Here is a 16,070-nt window from a genome sequence, read left to right as displayed (position 1 = left end):
ACAGGGCTTGGTCCATCATTTGGTAGAAAAGTATACTCAAAATTCTCATTCGGCCTGATGTATATGGATGTATGTATTTATTTGATTGCTATACCGCCTTTCAAAAAATGGCTCAGGGTGGTTTACATTAAAATCAAAACAATTAAAATCAATGAACACTTAAAACCAAAAACTATTTAAAAAATATATGCTATTTTTGTGAATTTTAAGTTTGCCTTTAATTTTGCGAGAGAAACTATGGTGAAAACTTAGTCTCCTTGTTTAGTTGGAGATTCTGTCTTCTTATTTACAAATTGTATGAGAACACTGGTTTGCGAGTTAGATGCAAAGCACATGGACAGCTTTCAGAAGAGATTCTTATCCAGAAAGGTGTAAGGCAGGGTTTCATTTCAGGCCCACTATTGTTTAATTTTTGTATAAATTCCATGGTGGAGAGGCTAAGTAATTTAGATCACCATCTTCCAGAATTAGCATCTAAACATATATCTGTGCATTGTTTATGAGGAAGATGTCATGATTTTATCCCTGTCGGGTTAATAAGAGCATTGTGGGCTCTTGCATGCTACTGCAGGCAAGATTCCTTGTAGGTTAATTACCAAAAAACCTAAAATCCTGCTGTTTGCAAAGTCCTCTAAGAAGTTGAATTGGAGTATCGACAGATTTAAAATTAAGCAAGTTGACCATTTTAAATATTTAGGGTTAGTTTTCCAATCAAAAGGTAATTTATATGCACATAAAGATTTTATAATGCAAAGTGCCCAAAGAAGTATTCAGCAATCTTGGCTTTATTCCAGATTAGAGGTGGACAGTTTATCCTGGCTGCTATCAAACTATACAAAGCTAAAGTGTTAGCCCATCTCCTATATGGTGCCCAAATTACCTTCTACTCCAATTTTGCAGCCTTAGAAACAAAACAAAACAAGCTTTTGAGAAGCTTATTTCAGGTGCCTTGCTGTGTCCCTAATGTGATTTTGTGTATAGCAGCAGCTGTACCAAGTGTGGAAACCAGTGTCTGGCTAGCAGTATGTAATTTATGGTTAAAGCTTATTTTTCCCCTATGGAGAAATACTGAAGGATGGCTTTAAATCACAATGGAAATTATTAATAGCAAAGACATTCTATTCACTTGTATTCTCTCCTGAGCTATTGATATCGTGGGACCATGAATGTGCCAAAACAAAGGATCCTAGACATCACATGCCAAAACCTGTTACAAATAAGTTTTACTTTGGGAACCAAATATATAACTCCAAACCAGCTAGGTACTAAAGCACATTAATGGTGCCTAAGCATAGAAGGATGTTCTCATTGGCACGTTTTTAATGCTCTCCCATCAGCAGTTCTGGAGGGTAGGTTTAAACAGATTATTTATTTATTTATTTATTTATTTATTTATTTATTTATTTATTATATTTGTATACCTCCCCAAACTTTCATCTCTGGGTGGTTAACAATAGCATAAAACAAGTTAAAATATATATAAAAACTTAAAACAATTTAACAATTTAAAAATCATCCACGAATTAAAACCTTAAAATTTTAAAGAATGGAAAGCTTGGGTGAAGAGATAGGTTTTCAAATGCTTCTAACAGTTGTCAGAGACGGGGAGGATCGTATCTCAGTAGGGAGCGCATTCCACAGTCTTGGGGCAGCAACCGAGAAAGCTCATCCCCATGTAGCCACCAGCCAAGCTGGCGGCAACTGGAGACGGATCTCTCCGGACGACCTCAGTGGGCGGTGGGGCTCATAATGAAGAAGACGTTCTCTTAGATACCCAGGGCCTAAGCCATTTAGGGCTTTATAAGTTATGACTAGCAATTTGTATTTTGCCCAGAAACCTATTGGCAGCCAGTGTAACTCTATCAACAAAGGAGTGATGTGGTCTCTCCGAGATGACCCAGAGACCAACCTGGCCGCTGCATTTTGTATCAACTAAAGCTTCTGGACTACGTACAAAGGCAGCCCCACATAGAGCGCATTGCAGAAGTCAAGTCTGGAGGTTACCAACATATGTACCACTGTTTTGTGGTCGTTCATCTCAAGAAATGGATGCAGCTGACGTATCAGCCGAAGCTGATAGAAAGCCCTTCTGGGCACCACCTCAACCTGAGATACCAGGGTTATTATGAGGAATGGGTATGCCTATGTGGAGATGGAGCAGTTCAGTCTATAGCTCACATTTTATTATACACTTGTCCCTCGCCAACCACGGGTTTGCCAATCTCAGATTTCAGTATCTGTGACTGGCAAACTGTCATCCCCCTCACCAACTGCAACTTGAGTATTTGCAGTTGGTGCCATTTTTTGACTGATTTCTGAAGTCACAGGGTCAATCTGAGGGTCAGGGGGTCATTTATGGGGGTTAGGAGACATTTGGGGGGTTTGGGGACAATTTGGGGGGTTGGGCTGTTTTGGGGGGGGTTGGGGGTCAGGAGGGATTTTTAAAAAAACATTTTTTTTGTGTTTTCATGCACTTTGGCATTCACAATTTCCCTAACCCCCTGTCTTCCATTGAAGTCTCCCTGAACGGGGTGTGCGGGGAGAGCGGGCTTAGCACACTCTCCCTGCAGACAATCATTCCTGAAGTCCTGGGTGGCTGGATCGGCCGCCCACACGGCTGCTGGCTTCTTCACGGAGCCGGCGAGGGCTGCGGGGATCAGGGGCTGTGCAGCTCCTTGAAATTCCAGGATGCCCCACACGAGTGTGCGGGGCATCCTGGAGAGACCCCTGAGATCCCTGCTTGCACCCTCCCGGTCAGGGGCCTCCTTGTGTGTTGCTACAGCATGGCAATACATGATCAAATAAACAGGGTTAGTGGAGCACTCACTCCGCTAACCTTGTTTAACGAGAGGAGTACTTTAGCGGGTTACCTGCTTTGGAACCACCGGGCTCGCCTGTGAGCCCGGTGGTTCCCACAATGACTGGAAAGCGGGCTAAACTTCCTTAGCCCGCTTTCCAGTGACAGTAAGAATACCCTCATTGACTTCCCTATTGAGGATTTGTCAGTAGGGATGTGTCTGGTACTGTTGCGGGGGTGTTTCCTTAAGGGTGGGGGAGGCTGCACTCACCCCATTTCCCCCACTGGCGTTCTGTTGTTTTAAAGCCCTTCATGGCAGCAGCGTTCCTGCGTGCCGCCCCTTTGCCCTCATCGGCTGGAAGTACCGGGTGTGTGCGCGTGCATGGCAGATGGACGCGCGCGCACACACAACGGGCGCATGTGTGCCTGATATTTCCAGCCACTTCCTGCCAATGATGGCAACGGCGCGGCAGGGAGGAACGCTGCCATCCCGAGGGGCTTTAAAACAACAGAGCGCCAGTGGGGGAAATGTAGCAGGAGGGGTGAGTGCACCCTCCCCTGCCCTTAAGGGAACACCCCCACCTCCTCCGGAATGCCGAAACGTTTCAGAGGCCTCTATAATGGCCTCTGAAACATTTCGGGCTCAAGCCTATTTGTCATCTGCGTGGGTTTCCAGGAACAGAACTCCTGCAGTTGGCAAGGGACAACTGTACTCTACTTTTAATCAAGATTGTCATACTTTTCTTATAGTTCCTTTAGTAAGAAATTTTCCAGGCCGTTCAGATGAGGATTTTTGTTTGCTTTCTTCTTGCTTACCATGATTCTAATTCTAATGCTTAATCCAATTGTTATACTTAAGGATTGTTGTTATTAATGCTTAAGGTTTTTTATATGTCTACTTTGTATTGCTGGTCAGAGACCGAAATAAAACTGAACTGATGTTTTCAAGGGGAGCTTCATGAAAAGCTTATTGCATAACTTCAATCTTTAAAGTTATGAAAGCATAGACGATGGGTTAAATTTCCATTATTCATCTATATACTATTTCCAAAAGTGCTGAAATGTGAGACTCTTATAGAAAGAGAACCAAAGTGGCTGCAGGCATTTGGGAAGTACTAGTAGACTCAGGGTGACCCTCAGATATGTTGGTGTTCAGAAAGTGTGAAAGAAAAAATACCTAGGGGGCCCCCAAACCTTACATTGGTCAATGGGATGAAATCTTTGTGAGCTCAGACAGTTAACAGACAAGCAGGTGATCAGAGTTAATGGTACTCTGTGGCAAAGAGTGAAGGAGAATTTGAACAGAGAGAGTGTGAACATTTTCAGCTTGAAGAACACTTCCTCAGGACAGCCACAAGCCCTTCTGCTTCTGAAGGGGAAAGGTGCCAGCGTGGTGCCACACATGGTGCCACACTCTGGTGCTACAGAGCCAGCGTGGTGTAGTGGTTAGCGTCCTGGACTAGGACCGGGGAGATCCGAGTTCAAATCCCCATTCAGCCATGAGACTAGCTGGGTGACTCTGGGCCAGTCACTTCTCTCTCAGCCTAACCTACTTCACAGGGTTGTTGTGAAAGAGAAACTCAAATATGTAGTACACCGCTCTTGGCTCCTTGGAGGAAGAGCGGGATATAAATGTAATAATAATAATAATAATAATAATAATATAATATAAAAACTCTTTTTTGTTTGCTCACCAGCAAACACACTGCATTGTGTTTCTGAGGGGGAGGGGGTTGGAAAAGATGTTGGGACTGGGCACTAGTCCCCAGCTCCCCAACAGAATACCCTCAAACAGAAAAAAATAAAAGTTGTATTTGAAGTAAGACCTAAATTAGAGCAAGTACTTTATTACTTGTCTTTATTACTAACTTTTGTCTTTATTACTAACTTTTGTTTTCCCCACCCCACCCCCACCCACCCACCATGCTCAACCACAGGCTCAGGTAATACGTGCAACATTTTTTGCAGGTCCATTCTTGTATTGATTATTAACTGATAGAAAATGTGTTGCTGGCTACACCCACCTTTACAAATCTATCCTGTAAAAGTCTAGAAGAGACCTGTGGAAGTGCTGGGTAGGACCTGGAGCAGCAGACTGGGAACTGCTAACTGAGCTAAGGGACACCTTTTAAAGTGATGATTCTCTTCTGTTTAGCAAAGGGAGAGCAACTGGCTCTATCCTACCCCAGCATAGCATCCCTCCAGTGGCTGTTGCTGGTATATACCTTATGTTTCTTTTTAGGTTGTGAGCCCTTTGGGGACAGACACCATCTTATTTATGTATTTATTTTTCTCTGTAAACTGCTTTGAGAGCTTTGGTTGAAGAGCAGTATATAAATATTATTATTATTATTATTATTATTATTATTATTATTATTATTATTATTATTATTGGATATTAGTAGCAGGTAGCAAGAAGTCAGAGGCAGGGTCTGCAGGGCCTAGGATAGATTCCAGGGTGCACAGATATTTATCTAAGAAGAGTCAGAATTGATCCCTTAAATACTTTGGCAAGCCTGATAATTGCCCAAATTGGAAGGATCTTAAAAGGGTAGATCTCTGACTAGGAGTCTTGTTCTTCAGTGTCACTGAGTCTCCCCTAGGTGTGCCTTGCCATTTGCTCTGCGTGATAGTAGGGATGTGCACGGAACCAGGCGGGGGAGGCTCAAAGGCGGGGGGTGCCGCTTTAAGGACGAGGAAGTCCTTAAAGCGGCATCCCCCACCTTCGAGCCTCCCCCACCCAGTTCCATGCATATCCCTACTATCAGACAGAGCAGAAGGCACATCCCTACTATCAGACAAACCCTCTGGTGCTCGGTTTTTCGAAAGTCAATAGGACAGCAGCGTACCTCCCTGCCGCCCTGATTACTTCCATTTACTGGAGCTGAGTGGAAGTATCTAGTGTGCCTGTGTGTGCTAGCGGCAACACTTGCATGTTGTGCCTGCCTCTGCTGTGTGTGCATGCGCCGGCGCCAGCATGCACAGGCATGCCAGATACTTAGCTCAGTTCTGGTAAATGGGGCTCAGGGAGGTGCGCTGCCACCCCATGGACTTTCAAAAGACCGAGCACCGGTGGGGGAAGAGGGCTGGTAGCAGTAAGTGCATCCTCCCTCACCCTTAGAGCAGCACCCCCCCACACACACACACACCTTCAAACTGGCGGAACCACCAGCCATTCTAACCTGTTTGGAGGCCCACAAAGGGCCTCTGAACCGGTTCTGTGCTCATCCCTATCTGACAGGAAGCAGAGGTCTTTTGCTAGTTGATGGGTTGGCAGGGAAGTATATTCAGTCTCCTCATTTGGGAAGTCTGAGTTGCTGGTCAGGGCAGAATCAGTTCAACAGAAGTCCCACTGAAATTAATAGGGCAAGTTAATCATGACTAATTTGTCCTATTAATTTCAATGAGACTTCTTTAAATTGAGTAATTTATTCAGGATTTCAGCCAGTGGACTCAAGTGATTGTCTATTAGTTTGGAAACAAAATGGGACCACCCAAAAATAATGTTGTGGTTCTACATATGTTGGGGACTCTATGTTGTTTGTTCAAGGACTTCTAACTCACCTTATCAAAATTCACCTTATGGTGGCCAGCAGTGAAAAATACATAAATAAATTTTTAAAATGAAACCTAAAAAGCTCAAAATAAGGCATCTAAAAATATTACAACATTTTACAATTTTATACCATAAAACAACATCCAGTTCAAAAGATTACACCAATAATACTGGTTCACATGTTGAGCAGTGGTATGTGGGGGTTCCCAATTGGCCCATGCTGCTGTGGGCATTTAAGCAAGCACAAGCAGTCTTGCACAAGTGTGCAAATACTTTAAGCCCATACTTCAGGAGAGCTGCTTACATTGGAAACACTTTCCAGAACACCCCGCCCCCTCACCCCACTACATAGCAAGGATATGTGCAGGTTAGGGACTGGCAGGAAGCAATGTTCCCTCTAAGGTGTGCGCACGCTCACAAGTTTTTGGATGTCCACCCAGTTCATTTTAGATCCCGCTCAGGTTGAATCAAGAAGGCACCATTCTGAATGCAGGTACGCACACACTGCCTTGATACTGCTGCCCAGAACAAAACTCATTCTGTACAGAGATGAAAAAAATTAGAGGGACCACTGTCAGGAAGTCCACTCACACCTGACCTTCTGGCATTATATAGCAAAGCAGGGGAAAGCCTCAGGTATGTGGGAAAGGGGGGGGGAAGTGCCCCCCTCAAGACCTGTTAATTATATCACTCACTGGCTGGGGGCAAGAGAAAATAAAGGGGAAGAATTGTGTCAACTTACACTCTCACATAAGCCCCTCCCATTAGGTGAAAGAGACATGACTTTCAAGGCCCTGCTTATGACTTCACCCTCAGGATATTTTATAGCCATCAGTGCCACATTCTGGAACATCCAGGGCTTTCCAGCACAATTAGTTATCTGCCTAAGAAGAGTCAGCTAGCTAGCATTCTGGGCTACAGATTCACCATGATATAAATAGCAAACCAAGGCAGCTTATTGTCAGTCGTTGCTTTATGTAAGTCCCAATGTGCCACCTCACTCCCTGTTACTGGACTTGCTTGCTATGCAATTTTGCGTGCTTCAATATACCCCTCAATCCAGAGAAAACTTAGCCATTTTCCCCTAGCCTGCTAGGAAGAGAAACTGTAGCTCTCTGCATTCCAAAAGTGATAGGTCGTTCTGATAACGAATATGGCAAATATAGTTGTCCCTCGCCAACCGCTCATTTGCCAATTGCGGATTTGAGTATCCGTGGCTGGCAAACTGTCACCCCCTTCACCAACTGTGACTTGAATATTCGCAGTTGGTGCCATTTAAAAAAAATAGTCAGCCTTTTTTGGGCTGATTTCCAGAATCACAGGGTCAATTCAAGGGTCAGGGGCCATTTTCGGGGGTGTGTGTGTGTGTTGGGGTGATTTTTGGTGGTTTGGGGCCGATTTCAGTGGGTTCAGGGGGTCATTTCTGGGGTTGCTGGGTCATTTCCAGGGGCCAGAGGGATTTTTAAAAAACCTGTTTGTGTGTTTTCAGGCAGTTTGGCACTCACTATCTCCCTAACCCCCTGTCTCCCATTGAAGTCAATGACTTCCCTATCGTGAATCTGCCAACTGTGAGGGTTTCTGGAACTGAACCCTCACGGTTGGCAGGGGACAACTGTATATATAGCTTTTCAACAAAAGTGCCCAAAGTAGTTTATATAGATATAAATAAATAAAATGGCTCCCTGTCCCCAAAGGGCTCACAATATAAAAAAGAAACATAAAATAGACACCAGCAACAGCTACTGGAGGGATGCTGTGTGGGGTTGAATAGGGTATTTCCCCATGGTGCCTTCCAGCCATTGTAAGAGTGCAATGGACTCAAGGAAGTGCTCCTCTGATTGCATCTGAGCATATACAGAGATATCTGGGGCAGAACAAATTAGAAGAGTAAAAGAGACAAAAGCCAAAGGGATGTAAGTTCTCTTCCTCCCATGTTTGTTGATAAGAAGTCCCAAGGCTTCTTGAACTTCTCACCTTGTTTCCTCCCTGCTGTTATCGAAATTGGGTGAGTAATGCCAAAAGGTACAATGCGTCTCCCCGCAACCCCGCCCATCTCTATTCAGGTAATCACTTTCAGTAATTTCTTGGTGAAACATTTCCTTTGAGCACACAGAGGATAACACCCTAAACATAACCTATTCAATATTCATGCCTTATTTGGAGCAAGAATTCCAATACACTGGCATTTCCCTAAAGAAACACCTTATCAGTCTCTTCCACTAGAACTCTTGCCTCAGGGTATTTTTTTGCCTATAACCTCGTGCACACACACCCACATCAGTCTCTTGCATGGTGTGCTCTTGCAGACTTGCAAGCCTGCACCCATGCATTTGCACCCTGCCATTGGACTCTGCACCTGTACCCCTATTACCCCTCAATAAAACATTTCTTTGTGTCCAAGGCACACGTCTACTCTCTTTGTCCTTTCCCACATGTCCACGCTCCAACTGACTTTTCCCAAGTACTTATAAGTTAAAATAGCTGTTGGCTGGTCTGCAGTCATTTGAAGCTCATTTGCTCCACATTGAGCAAAGCTTGGTCACGGAGGATGGTAACTACCACGCTTCCACACAAACCTGTTATTATCCCTAGGCAAGCCTGGCCCTGACACAGCCCTGCTTGCCATGCCAGAGACTGGCACTGATGCTGTTCCTCTTCCCCTTCCAGTCATGCATCCTGTCCTGGGGCCAGTGCGTGCTGGTCCTTGTGGAATCGGACGGTGTGCATGCATCCAGTTCCTCTGGCCCCTGACTCTCCCTGCAGCTGCACTCTCCCCTTCAGCACCAAGCTTGTCTGCTGGTGAGATTGAGCCAGTTGCTGGTGCAGCAGCAGCAGTGAGAGTAGTCAGGGATGGCAAGGCTGGATGTATGCTGCCTACTTTTGCCAACATTGCTGCACCAGCACTGGCAGGAGGGAGAACACACACACACACACACAAATACCAGGGGCAGCAGCAGTGATGAGGTGAGTGGCCACAGCAGGCAGGTAGATTTTGCTTGCAGTGGCAGCAGAATACCTACACTTGCTGCCTTAGGCATCACCTCTCCTTGCCTCATAGGTGATTAAGTGTCTATTAGTTTGGAAGGATGTTTTACCCCGGATATAAATCAGGCTATACTCTAATGCTCAATTTTTAAAAACCCAAATTGTTTGTGAAGTGCTCCCTGATAGCTTGCAGGGACTTTTGGGCAAATTTGGCAGATATGTGAATAACTTCTCCATTCTGGAGGAGATGCAAACTAAACGCCAGGTGTGAAAAACTTCCTGCTTGGGAAACTCCCAAGGTACACAGACATATATAAATTTTAAAAATTAAATGAAAAAGTAAATGGAAACTAAAGTCCAAAACATCCTATTGAGGACTGAGTCTGTTCAGTGACCCCCAAGAACAAAGGGATGTTGAAGATGTTATGGTGGTGGTGGGGGGGAATCCCAGAAAATTGGAATGAGGATAAGAGATGGAATAAGCCTGCTTGAGTCTCTAACAGCTTATAGAATCTTGGAGACGGGCGTTAGGGTCAGGGATTGCAATACTTTGTTGCAGGCTCCACTTGTGTCCTTAGAATAAAAATTTAGTTGATGTTCAATTTTCTCTCCATCCCCAAACACATCTGTAGTGGCAGAATAACCAGGAATGGCTACACAAGCAAAAAATTAGTTGACAGGGGGAACTATTTATTTTAAGAGCCGTTTTCTTAGTCTGAATTTGGATACTTATTTCCAAGATAATCCTGAAGCGTACATTGTGGAGGCAGGACCTTTCTCTTCTGTTGAGTGATGGGGAAACTGTCTGGAGGAGTTCTGTTGACAGGTTGCAGGAAGAGCTGTTTGGCAAATATGCAGAGGATGGCTGGTATATCATGATATTCTAGGGTGGCTAAGACATTGAAAGCAGTAATAGAAGCTAGAAGAACTGTGGAGAGGAAAAGGCATAAACATGGAGACTGAAACTAGGAGAGGGGGCAAAGGTGAGGAAACAATCACTGTTGAAATGGGCTGAAGTAATGAAGGACCAGAATGAGAATAGAAAAGATGTGTACTAAGAATAAAAGAGAAATGTTTATGGTCTGTATGTGAATAGGACCATTCTGAGTATAGAAAGTGTGTGTGTGTGTGTGTGTGTGTGTGTGTGTGTACATGTACACACACACACAGCTGTGTGTGTACAATATTTATTTGTATAAGAGGCAGTGGACACTGGGCACCCTTTTACAACAGGGCATGCACAGTTGCAGAGGTTCTTGATAAGATGGCTGAGATTCTGGGCTGCTATATTCTAGCACCAAGCTTTGAAGCATGGTATTTATAGCAGCAGTCGACTCAGAGGCAGGAAAAGTTTGCTGAAGCTGTCGTTTATGTGAGTTGAAGAGCAAGAGCTGTTCACCCTGCTGTGCTGTCTTCTGATTTCCACATTAATTACTGAGTTGACATGAGGAAGGTCAAGAGGATGGGGGTAGAAGCTTCCACTGGAAAAACCACATTCTTCACAGTGAGAAGAATAATTCCCAGGGTGTCTTAAGCTGTCTCCTTTACATTCCTTGGTGGTTCTATACCCAGTCTCCAAAGTATTGGGTGAAGTGTATAGCAAAGGGCGGGATTGCAGTACCCATTAAATATTACTCTGGTTATATTATGAGGGAGGAAATCCCTCTTGTTTTCCAAGGTCTGCAACTAAACCCAAAGTATATCTATTGTACTTTGTTGTGTTTTATATCCTTTGCCAAAACATAAACTAAACTCACTTTGGCTGCTTCAGAATTCTTACATGTGGAAGAACCTGTTTGTTAATCTGAATAGAAGCCATTCTGTGCTTCCTGTTGCATGCAACAAATAAAGCACGACACCAACTGCATATAATTAATCTACACATACACATTTGTTTCTGTATATTTTGGTTAGGCAATGCTAGTTCTCATTTTTCCTAGATTATTGTCTTGCTATGCAAGTGAGACAGCAATTATAGATCAAGAAAAGCAAGGTTAAGATAGCAATTCTGTATCACAGTCCTTTGTGAATGTGAAATAACTTCTTGTTTCCCTTGAAACAGATCCAATTTAAATTCTTCTGCTTGCATCAAAGGCAGGTGATGCTGCATTAAGGCATTCCGAGTAGAGTTTTAAAAACCCTCCTGTGTTTGTGTGCAGATGTTAGTAGATGTGCATTCCCTTTGGAGTACACATTGCACATATCCTTCCCTAGATGTAGTGTTGGTTACTTTGGCATTTAAGCACTACTTAAGCTCTATGCTGGAGTGAAACAGTATACTCTGTGTTGTTGGTATGTAGCCTAGATTAGCCAAGGATTGAAAGAAGCTTGATTTAAAAAAGCAGTGCTCCCCAGGATTTATCATGGTCTGATACGGCACTTTGCTTGCAAAAATAATTTCAAATTTCTTGGCTATGAGATACATTGTGAGGACTAAAGTTTAGCTAAAAGTCTAGACCTAGAAAGGAATGATCTTAAGTCATTCTCAAGGAATGACCTAGAAAGGAATGATCTTGTTGCCCAAGAAGGTGATTATTGGTTGTAAGTACAATTCTAAGTGGGTAAAGGCATGTGTTGGCCTGGGTGTCCTCTTTTGAGGATACGGAATAAGCTTCTGTTTATGTATGGTTTAGCTTCCTGGTTGGTAACTATTTTATTAGGAGGGCACCTTTGAATGGGTGGCAGTGGGCCAGGTTTCCCTTCCCTCCTGACTTAGTAGGATAATGCAGTGAAGAGGAATGAGTAAATGATCTTTTGAGGTATAAGCTGGATGATCCTGATCCTGGAGGTCATTTTCAGCTCTTTGTTGTTGTTTGGATGTGCTGCCTCAGAGCAATATACTCTTAGAAGTGGAAGTTTGCTTTGTTAATCTTATTTTATTTCTTTTGCTGTGTGATTCTTGAAAAGTGGTGTATTGATGATGATGATGATGATCATCATCATCATCATCAATAATTAAACACAAAAAAGGTGATAACTGTGATTCCATAATAATTTGAATAATGTAAAGGCTCAAATCCAATTCAATGCATACTTACCATAATTTTGGGTAGAAAGGCAGTGGTGGGTACGTTATTAAAAGTTGTTTATTGCCGCCTGCGGCATTTTCACTGATGCGGTATTTACGCTAGAATTCAGGATCAACCTGTAGTAAAATTTTAAGCGTCCAGCACAACCAAAAAAAAAGGAAATAAAAAGCATGATGTCCCCCACTAACTGCGGCATTTATACCGATGCAGCATTTCTGCTGGGTTCCTGCAGTTTTTCAGCCTTTTTTCCTTACTGCGGCTTTTATGCCAATGCAGCGTCTCTGCCCAAAATTATGGTAAATTTAACTCTCTAGGGCTTACTTCAGAGTAAACATGTATAGAATTGGGCTGCATGTATAGGAAACCATTTCACAGTTTGTTATATAGGACCTTCAGGACCACCTCTCCCGGCCAGTTCTGTCCCATCCTGTGAGATCTTCTCAGGTTGCCCTTCTTTCGGTCCCTGGTCTCAGAGAGGTCAATTGTATTAGGGCCGGTGGAAGGGCTTTCTCTGTTGCCGCCCCTTTACTTTGGAATTCTCTCCTCCCCCCCCCCCCCGATTCGGTCTGCCTCGTCCCTTTCAGCCTTTAAGATCTTATTGAAGACGTTTCTTTTCCATAAGGTGTTTGCCCGTTTAATCTCTTTAAACCGTTTAAAGAGCCCCTGGTGGCGCAGTGGTAAAACTGCCGCCCTGTAACCAGAAGGTTGCAAGTTCGATCCTGACCAGGGGCTCAAGGTTGACTCAGCCTTCCATCCTTCCGAGGTCGGTAAAATGAGTACCCAGAATGTTGGGGGCAATATGCTAAAATCATTGTAAACCGCTTAGAGAGCTCCGGCTGTAAAGCGGTATATAAATGTAAGTGCTATTGCTATTGCTAATCTCTCTCTCTCTCTCTCTCTCTCTCTCTCTCTCTCTCTCTTAAATCTCGGGTGCTGTTCTTGCCTGTACAGTGCCCTGAGTCTGGATTGGGCAGTATATTAAATCTTATATAGTGGAGTAAGATTGCCTAATAGTTTCCCCCTCACATCTGTTTGCAAGGTTTCTAGCCTACATGCCACTCTTTCCCAAGTAGATAGTATTGCACACAGCTGCTGATATCTGGAAGCTGAGTTTAGTTTGTTTCAAAGATCAACAAATAAAGCATTCAGCTCTGATATAAAGTAACTGTGAAGCACTGAAGCCTAGTATAAGCATAAGGAATTCCTGAGGTGTAAATTCATTTAGAGTAAGGGATCTGTTCCGTTAAATTAATGAGTTTCTAGCATCCATTAAAAGACAATTGTGTTCATCTACCATATATACCATATAACGGAGAGTTCATTTCTACAGGAACAGAAAACTAGAGGAACGGCCTATCAAGATCATGAAGAAATTCTAAGTGTGTTATGATTTGACCGGAGGAGGAGCAAAGGGTGGCAATATTCCATTCTTTATTGGAAAATAAGTGAGTTGAATGGAACAATAAGTTACATGTGCGTTTTTGCACAGTGGAACAAACTGTCATTACTTCTGGAGTGCTTCCCTGTGTTCTCAAAGCCCACTGTCACAGCGGAAACATGTTGCTGCCAGGGAACTTTGGGAGTGCAGGAGAGCACTCTGGGCAAAGTGTCCACTGGCTCAGTAGTGCAAAAAAGCATGCATAGGGGAACACATAGAGCTGCAGGGCGGTCCTGTTGTATGCCCGAATGCTGTTTATGCACATGTGTCGTTAGCCACTAATTCAGCAGAAATAGGATTGAGTTCTGAACCGGACATTTTGAAGCCATCTAATGATATGGAATGAGTTAGATTCTGTACTCATTCTGAACTCAGTCTGTTAAAATGAGTTTCCTACACATAATTAATTCCGCCTCCATAGTAACTGGCATATTCCTCAAAATTTCTTCATTCCTTGGATTCAACAGTAGTAATATTTAAGATTTGTGCAGGAGAATCCCGTTATTTGTAAAACTGCTATTTATGGTTCTTGGTATCCACGGGTGTAAAAATACACCCAGGCTCTATATTTGTGGGTATGAAAGGGTTAAAACCCACAGATCCTAGAGGGCAGGAAGTGACCGCGGAGGTCATTTCTGGCTGCCATTTTGTGTCCAGGAGCCATTTTGTGGCTCATTTCATTAAAAGAAAGGGAAAAGGTTGTGATTTTCCCCATTTGGGACTTGGGCAGGGGGGTATGGCTGGACACCTACAGACCTGTGGAGCACAGTAGGGCACTTTATTTGGCCTGTTTTCGCTCCCCCCTCCCTATTATTTTTACTGCGATTTTCCAGGTCTAGGAACCTAACCCCTGCAAACTCATTGATTTTGTTACTTAATATCTGTAGTTTTGCTATTCCTGCTCCCACCCCGGAATGGAGCCCCTTTGAATAATGTAATAATGTTTACCTGTATAGTGCTCCTTGATTATGCAAAGCCCTTCACACATGTTAATTTGATGTAATTCTTACAACAACCCTATTAAGTATGTATTATTATTCCCATATGTCAGCTGAGGCTGAGAGGAAGTGGCTTTTCTGGCAGAGATGAGATTTGAAACAAGGAAGGCCTAATTTGCAGTCCAGTGTTTTAGCCATGGCGCTTCGTCAGGATTTGAACTCAGACTTAACACTGCCAATTTTCGTGAGTTTTCCTTTTTAAATGGCTTTGAGAAGTAACGCGTTCTGACAAGTTCTGTGAGACCTGTTGCCAGTGATGTGCTGCTAATGCTTTAAGAAGGAGTTCCACCTTCCCTCACCCCTCAGTACCCTTTCCCTCTTGCCTCATCCTTATTCTGTGTATTGAGAAGAGGGTAGGGAACTGGGGCTTCTGATAATTAGTTTACTAATTTTTAAAAATGTTTTTTTCATAACCGCAACCAAGCAAGCAGGCAGCATCACTGGCAAACAGATCTATTAAGTGTACTTGCTGGGAATGTTTATCTATTTTATTTCTGAAAAATATGCTGAGGATGTTGATAGTATAGCACTCTGTTCAGCTTGTGTAATTTGCAGAGGAGGCTAGTCAAGGCATTATTAGTGGGTGTGTGAGTCTAGGGATGTCCTTTCATAGAAGATAATTTTGAAACTGCTTGTTGCTTAGTGCCATCTGGTGTATTTTCGGATGAATATGAACTTAAAAGAAATGAGACAAAAAGACCTGTCAGACAGGCAAGGCACCCATGTTTTCCACTGGAATTAGATAGAACCTCTGAAAGCTCCGGTGTAGGCCACAATCATTGATTGACATAAGGACAAACAAAGTGTCAGTGCAGTGACAGTGCATGCATGCTTCAGCGCATGGTTAATTTTTGTTGATCTCCCCTTCCCTCTGAAGCTGACAGTGTCTCCTGAAAATATATCCCTGAGGTTCACACAGCCCTCAAGGACATATTTTCTAGAGTCACAGTCTGCTTCAGAGGGAAGGATAGATTCAAAAATTGTCTCTCCCCTGTTTGAGGAGTGCATGAGGAGCATTAGCCACACCAGTGCTTTGTTAGTCTAGATTTCAGCTGTAGAATACAAAACTATAAGCGGATAGTGAAATTCCAAAATATCAGAACTATACCTCAGTGACAGTGTTCCCTCTAAGGCGTGCACATATGTGCACGCTCACAAGTTTCTTGATGTCCACTCAGTTAATTTTAGATGCCATTCAGGTTGAATCAGGAAGACCCTGCTCCGAATGCTCTTGCACACACACTGCCTTGACACTGCTACCCAGAAC

At 43.4% G+C, this 16,070-nt stretch overlaps 1 protein-coding gene across 10 annotated transcripts in view; it reads left to right on the top strand.

Annotated features, from left to right (window-relative positions):
* The window catches only part of DAGLA (diacylglycerol lipase alpha), a 202,119-nt gene that overhangs the window by 82,923 nt on the left and 103,126 nt on the right, over positions 1–16,070 (top strand). The window lies entirely within an intron of this gene.

This window comes from Hemicordylus capensis, chromosome 1, assembly GCF_027244095.1.
Source record: "Hemicordylus capensis ecotype Gifberg chromosome 1, rHemCap1.1.pri, whole genome shotgun sequence".
NCBI classification, from domain to species: domain Eukaryota; kingdom Metazoa; phylum Chordata; class Lepidosauria; order Squamata; family Cordylidae; genus Hemicordylus; species Hemicordylus capensis.
Note: the sequence above shows the minus strand (reverse complement) of the source record. Positions and strands in the feature narration are given on the sequence as shown.